We start from the raw sequence: 7,928 nt of genomic DNA, 5'->3' as shown, positions 1-7,928 counted from the left end.
TTCGCACGTTTTTTTGTTTAAAGAATAACTTCGATTTTAAAACTAAATAAGAATTGTCTTTTTATTTCACATACCTTCCTTACAAAATGAATAATTACTATCTAAAAATGAAAAGAAAGAATTTAGTTAGATTATTTGTTTTAATCATAAAATCAACCAAAAAAGACGAAAATCGATAAATTACTTTTAAAGACATTTCAAACAAAATGTATGGTATTTAATTAAAAAAATTGTAATTTTTATAAAATAAGTCAAGTTAAATTTTCATTACTTTTATTGAGCAAAATAGCAATATTCAAAGAAAGAATTTCATTAACTAATTCTATTTTTAGTAGCTCTTTGTTACCTATTCAAAGTTTTGCTTTCAGTAAAAATTTATTTAAAAAAGTTATTTTTAGTAAAACAGCTAGGGGGATTTTTTTTTAAACAGTATACAAAAACTTCAGTTAAGTTTTTTTTGTTTACACAGTCTACAAATTCTGAAACTTTTAAATAATGAGTCGGTCGAAAATAACAGAAATGACGTTGTTTATGAAATTGTATCCCAATACTTTTCGCCTTCCAATTCCCCGCAAAATAAGTAAATTTTAACAAGATTTAAAGACTTAAAGAAAACTTACTTTAAAAACCCTTCAATATCTGAATCTGCCATCTTGAAATTTAATTTTTTTTTGAAATTGAAAAAAAAACAAATTTATGAGGCAGCGCCAATATTAGGCCCTTATTATGATTGGCGAAGCGAATGAATTTTTTGGCGAATATGAATTTTTGGTATTATAATTAGCGAATTCGCCTAAATTTTAGGCGAATGAGCTGTCAAATCTGTCGAATGAAAATTCTGTGTGACAAGCTTGGTGAATGAAACCAAAAATCAAATTAATACAAATGTAAGTGTTATTTTTTATTGGATATTATATCATTTATGTGTTATATAATGGAAAAATTTAAACTATCTGTAAAGCAAGTTAATAAAATTCTACAAATTATTGTAAAAAATATTGACTGTTACACACCTAGTCATTCGCTTCGCCAATCATAATAAGGGTATATATGCATACATAAATTTAAACATATACATATATGCACCTTGCACATATACACATATACAAGTTGCAGTATAGACCTAAATATATTTAATTTATAACTACTATTAGTTTAAAACACTTTAATATGTTTTACTTTAGTTTCTTATTCTTAGGAGCAGCCTAACAATATCGGTTGTGGGAAAAAAGGTTAATAAATTAAATTTGATTTTTGAAAACACCCTTATAAATTCTCTGTTCCAAGTTCCATTTAAATAATTTACGCTTATTCTGCTAGATGTAGAAATATGTAAGGTAATAGATTTCATATTCTAGTAGATTTGTGTCCCATTACTTGCCTCAAAAAGCGTCTAGAAGGTTATTCTACTAGACGTATTTTAGCAAAATGTCCAATTTTTTGTATCACATTTAGACGTGTATATTTTGTTGTCGCCAGAGATATAAAACATTCTGTAAAAGAAAAATTAAAGGAAATGGAGATGTAAGTATAATTAGGTATTTTAATAGCAATATTTACTAATTTCAGCTTAAAAAAATGTAAGTCGATTAAAATGAATTGGATTGCAAAAGTAAAACCAAATTTAAAACCAACTGTGGATCTTATAAATACATAGGGTTCGATTTATTTCTTATGCTCCTCTAATTTATTAGGTTTCTTGGCTTATTTTCTTCACCACTTTCATCTAAAAACCAAAAAAAGCTCGAAGACATCTTTTTTTCTCTAATTTACTAGTTTTTATTAATACTTTTGTCTGTCACTAGTATATTTAAAAACAAATTTTCTAAATTTTTAACATTAAAAAATTTCGATCCTCTGAATCCTCGAGAATGCCAAAAAATGTAACATTTGTCTAGTATAGTGAGGCTGATTAAATCTTTTTTCAAATCATTTTACTCTCCAGGACAAAATAAAAATGAATTCGATTTTTGAACATGAAAATTGGGCATTCTACATAATATATTCAGTATTTGTAAAAAAGAATATTAATTGAATTCACATTTTTTAATTTTATTTGAAAATTATTTGAAAAGAAACTTTAAGTTTATATTCACTTAATTTAAGGTAAGAGCCCTATCATGAATTTCATTCGTAGCTCCAAAATTCGGAAAATTATGAATTTCATTTTTTCAATTACGAATTTTTAAAATTTTACTACGAATATTCGTAATAGAGGAATTATAAATAATGTTCGTAGTAAAAATAACCATCAATAGTTTACGAAAGAAGTAATCACACGTAACAAGCAATTTGAAGACAGTGGTTTTAAATTTTCAAGTTCTCAATTTTTTGTCTGAATTTGAGTTCTTCCAAAACAGCTACCATGAAATAAAATAAAATCACATCTGCTCAAAAAAATTTTTTACACTTTTAAAAAAAAATAAAAAACCTAAAAAAATTGCAAAACTCCGTTTTTAAAAAAATTTCCTTTTTTTAGAAAGTTTTGTACTCAAATATATAATATAATATATAATAATATAATATATTATTATATTATATTATAATATAACATATAAGTATATGCAACACAATTATTTCAAGTTTTAAAAAAAATCATAGCGTAGAAATAACAAATTGTTTTTTCTATAAACAATTATATAAACTTACAAATTTATACAAAAAAACGCGAACAATTTATTTTTCTATTTTTCAGTTTTTTAGCACTTTTCTTTCTTTCTGTAGTCTCCTTCATTTTGTACATTTATTTTTAGCTGTTTCCTGCTTAAAACTTTCACTTCGTAGTTTATATTTTTTTCCTTAAGGATTTTTTAGACTAAATTGTAGTCATCTATATTACTCAATATGACAGGAGGAAGCTTACGTTTAGGAACTTTGTCCGGTTCAGGATATTTTGTGACATTTAGTTCGTTTAGTTGTCCTTTTTTGTTTGTTTTGTCATTGTTGTCTTTTGCACCTGCAGGACTTGCAACTTTTCTTTTTCGTTTATTTTGATCTCAACATTCAGTTTCTTTCATTAGCTCTTGCTTGTCCGGATAAAACTCGTCCTGTTTTGAACAGCTGTTCAATTTCAGCTGGTATATTAAAGGTAGCTAAATTAAGTAATTTCAGCTGGTAATATTTAAGGTCACAATTAGCTGCCCTAAGTTCCGATATCTCTTTCTTGAGCTCATGGCAAAGGCTTTCCAAATTACTAATATGAAGGAGCTGCTGATTCATAATTTCTTGTGCTTTAATTATTTCACCTGATGTAACTTCGTTTATTCTGTTAGCTGGTTTTTGCTGAATAATTATGTTGTTTGAGGTAGTACGTAGCTTAGACTCCTGAATACTTTTCCTTGGTAAATGTCCTATTTTGCCGCTTCGTAGGAACGGATTCGGTGTATTCCTGTTTGGTGTACCTTGTTGATCCTTATTAGAAGATGATTGCAATAAATGATCCTCCCCAGAATCCGTGGGATCGGTCTTGTGAGAAGTACATGAAGTGCGTTACCAAGAGGAGCCCGGCAGATAACTATGTTACCTACCTTCGGGGAGGTGAGACCTGGATTCGTTGACAAAGCTGTTCCAAACAGTATGGCATTTCCCAGAAGTACGTTGAGATCGTTCATCCTAAATATATGCAATCCTAGAAATAGTTTCGTTTATGAATGAAAATAATTTTAATAGTGTGGTGGGTATACATAGACTATATCAGAAACAATTTTATAGACTTAGAAATTCACACAAAAAAAACGTGAACATTTAATTTTCTACTTTTCAGCTTTTTAAATTCTACTTTTTAGTTTTTCGGACGGGACATTTTTACTTTTCAGTTTTAAAAAAAAATTACTAATTACAAAATATATGAAAATATTTAATTAGGTATAAAAACCAAAATATATTAAAATTATAATTGGCGACTTGAACCAATATTCTTTTTAAACAACTAAAAAATAGAAATTTCCATTAAAAAAATTTAATAAAAAGCGTTTCTTTGTGTGCATATACATATTTATGAAAAATAAAAACACAAAGACTTTTTAATATTTTTGTTAGAAATAATAAATATGTATATATATAATTCAAAAATTTTACAAAAATTTAAAAATATTCGGTTCATATGATTTGACTTTCAACATTTTTTTTAAAAGGTAACTGTTCTGCAATGTTTTTTTTTATTATTAAAAGTATTGACTCCGTTGATATGTACACATCTTGTCATAGTGTATGTAGACATTCACATATGCATATTTGTTTTTTTTTATGAACAAAATAAATTATTTACGAATCGAAGTGATTTTTTATTAAAAGTAGCTAACAAAATTAATAAAGTTTGTTTAAACTTTAAATAGTTTGTAAAGTAGCAATTTTCCAAGTGAGATATTCCAGCTCGAATTCAATGGTTGATTGCGTCATTTATTGTTAGCTTTCATTCATAGAAATTTGAAAAAACTTCGGAAATATATGGCGCCAAAAATGGGACTTTTACAAATTTGGGGAGGCGAAAACTTTCAAGGGGGTGGAGTTGGAAAAAAATTTTTATTAGTATCTAAAAGCTAGAAAAGTTTCAAACTTCTACAACCTATTTTATAGAAAACTGATATCAAGAACTTGAAGAGGAAAAGGCTTTAGATAACAGTTAATTTTAGCAAACATTTCTTTTTAACATTCAGTTACGCTGTGCCGCATTAAAAAATGTATGTCCTGTATTTTTACTAAATTTTTTAAATTATTTATGTGGCACTTAAATGATGTTCTTAAAAAAGTAAATTTTTCAGCAAAGTTGAAAACAGAATATTGAAGATTAAGAAATAGCATCAAGACCTGTTCAAAATTTAGTTAAAATAAAAAAAAATTCTAATTTATATAAATAATTTTAAAAAATAATATAAATAAATTTATTATTTTTTAAAATTATTTAAAAAATAATAAATTTATTTTAAGATTTTTCATTTTTATTTCAATCTCGTCTTGCTAAATTTAAAACTCATATTTTATATGAATATGCATACACACCTGTTAGGTGTAGATACACCTAGTAGGCAGGGACGGATCTTTCATATATGCAAAGTATGCATTTGCAATGGGCGATAAAAAAAAGAGGCGACATTAAAAACTTAAAAAAAAACCCGAAATTTAAAAAAAATTTTTTTAATGTTTCCTAATATTGTTTCTTCCAAATTTTTTTTATATCAATTTACAGCGAAATTAATTTGATAAAATGTACCTGTATACAAACATAATATTTTATAGAATGACCCACGCTCGGACCATGTCCGATGAAAGAGACATTTGTTCCCAACTTCGCCAATTGATCGGCCTCTTCATTGCCAGGTATTCCTGTACAGCCAGGAGCCCATATAAAAGTGACTCTGTTATTCACGCTCAGTTTTTGCAGGTTGTTGAAGCAACTCCAGGCTATCTTCGAGTTAAAAGTTGATGATTTCAGTGCCGCTAGAGTAACCTGGCTGTTGCAAACTATGGAAATGGAACACTTCCGTGAGCCGTCTCGCAAGCAGCGCACAGCACATGACCCGATGGCGAAGACCTCCGCCTGAAAACGAAGGGAGCTTCGTCTAAAGGCGTATAGAACCTATAGTTGCGGCCGTATACACCAGCACCCTTGTCGCGATCACCTTTAGAGATATCCGTGTGCCACACGGACGCCTGATCCGGCTAGGAGCCTGTAATTGCCTCGATGGACTCCAGTCAGGTATTATTACCCGAAAGTTCCTCTTGCATTTAATCGTCTTGATTTGGATGACCCACAAAAATTTGATGTTTTCAGCCATCAGGACAGGAATGCCGCCCAATTTCGGTGTCACGTCCCTCCTGTTGGTGAAAAGTACACACTTTAGTTTTTGCGGATTCACATTTAAATCCGCGCCCTTACACTAGCCCTCGACTAGAGCCAGGGCCAGTTGAGTGCGCTCCGACACTGTAGTTTCGAATTTGCCGCGGAGCATCAAGACCAGGTCGCCAGTATAGCTAATGTATCCGAATTCTGATCGCTCCAATTTCAGAAGCAGCTGGTCCATAACCAGAAGCCACAAAAGTGGGGAAAGAGCCTCACCTTGTGGGTAGCCCCTTGTGGCCGTGACCATCAAGGAGTCAGTAGCAATTACCGCTTCGATCCTTCTACCACTGAGCGTGCCACTTGTTCAACAAATAATGGAGGAGCAGATGCCCCTCGACGTCATCGCTTGCTCAATGATTTTTAAATCGCTTGCTGATTTCTAAAGCTAACACCTTTTCCATAGCCTTTAGTAGAAAAGATGTTCAGCTGATAGGCTTATATGATTCAGCCTCGGCTATGTCTCTTCGGAAAGTACCCTGGGACCAGACTTTCCCTGAACATATTTGTTATATGTAGCAGAAGAACATCCTTTGCAGAAATGCCGGGTATACAACATCGTCGTCGAGACTCTTGTAAGGGCCAAACGAATTAATTGCCCAGTCTACCCTTCCTTTGGTGAAAATAATCTTTGCGCCCTTGTAAGCGTGAGTTATATATAAACCATGTACAAAGCCATTAATAAATAATTATTCAAATATACTTTCAGAAATATCAACTAAAATAAATAAAACATAAATATTGCTGATGGGCAAATAACATAATATAGATGATAACAATTAATGTAAAAACTTTCCCAAAATAATTAGGAATGTTGTTAATCTTGAAAAAATAAATAAAAGAATGTAACTTAGGAAATTTTCTGAAGGTCATTTTGTAAAAATAATATTGTTAATCTGGTTAATCAAATAGTAGAAATTATTTTAAAACTTTCCATTTGATTTTAAAAGTAATTAATCTGGTTTTAATTCAAAAGTAATAATTGATAATTATAAGTAAACATATTGTAAAGAATACTATAAATACAATGGATTGTACAAAATAAAAATAAATTACAGTTTAGCCTCAGATAGTGAAAGAAGTGTTAAATCTTGTGTTATAAATTTAATTCTATCTTAATTGTAAAATTTGTTAATTTAAAAATAAAGAGAAATAAAAGAATAAATAATAATTTATTTTTTTATAATCTTAATAGAAACGAAAAACATAATTGGCGCAGTCGGTAGGATAATTCTAAACGGGAATTATCTAGTGATACGAATCTAAAAAAAAGTTCACATAATAATTGGTAGAAAATTTAAAACTTTAAACTTTATTAAAATAAATAAAAAGTGAAAAAGAAAAAAATTAATACCAAATAAATAATAACGTAAAAAGTGTTTTGATCGGGATACAAAGTTTTAAAATAAAAAACGTAGACACGAAGACAAAATACTGTTAAGACTTTTGGTGCAAGTGGAAAACGAAGATACCAAACTAACAAAAGTCAATATAATAAAGAATAATTAAAACTTTTGGTGCAAGTGGAAAACGGAGATACCAAACTAACAAAAGTCAGAACTTTTGGTGTAAGTGGAAAACGGAGATACCAAACTAACAAAAGTCAATATAATAAAAAATTAACAAATTAAAACTTTTGGTGTAAGTGGAAAACGGAGATACCAAACTAACAAAAGTGAATGTTAAAAAAATTAAGATCAAGAAATAAAATATTTGACACGAACCGAAGAAACATGGCAGAGAAAATGGAAGAGCAGATAACACAACAACAAGAACAAATTAACTATCTAACAGCAGCATTAGCGGAGGCAACAAGCATGTGTAATTCAAATTTAGTAAGGGAAATTAGACACATGTCCACGTTCACAGGACAGAATGAAATTTCCATCAACTCATTTGTAAGTAGTGTAGAGTACTACTTAAGCAAAATAACTGATCCAACCCAAAGAAGGCATGCAATAAGAACGATATACTACGAGAAAATACAAGGTGAAGCGAAGGAAACCATAATCAACTTGCCAGATCCAGAGGATTGGAACAGTATAAAAATCATGTTAAAAATGAGATATCGACCTGACACAGAACCAGCAGA

The 7,928-nt window shown here is 29.7% G+C and overlaps 1 long non-coding RNA gene across 2 annotated transcripts; it reads left to right on the top strand.

Moving 5' to 3' along the window:
* Window positions 1-2,749: 2,749 nt before the first annotated feature.
* On the top strand, window positions 2,750-6,841 carry LOC129612444 (uncharacterized). Of its 2 annotated transcripts, none has more exons than XR_008697228.1 (3): window positions 2,750-5,316; window positions 5,381-6,483; window positions 6,546-6,841. It is a non-coding gene; the product is annotated as an uncharacterized LOC129612444 (long non-coding RNA). The 2 variants fall into 2 exon arrangements; XR_008697227.1 differs by having other exon boundaries at window positions 2,750-5,695; window positions 5,771-6,483.
* The last annotated feature ends 1,087 nt before the right edge of the window (window positions 6,842-7,928 follow it).

The sequence above is a fragment of the Condylostylus longicornis genome, unplaced genomic scaffold, assembly GCF_029603195.1.
Source record: "Condylostylus longicornis isolate FDR11 unplaced genomic scaffold, ASM2960319v2 ptg000072l, whole genome shotgun sequence".
Taxonomy (NCBI): domain Eukaryota; kingdom Metazoa; phylum Arthropoda; class Insecta; order Diptera; family Dolichopodidae; genus Condylostylus; species Condylostylus longicornis.
The sequence above is the reverse complement of the archived record's forward strand: the minus strand, read 5'-3'. Positions and strand labels throughout refer to the sequence as shown.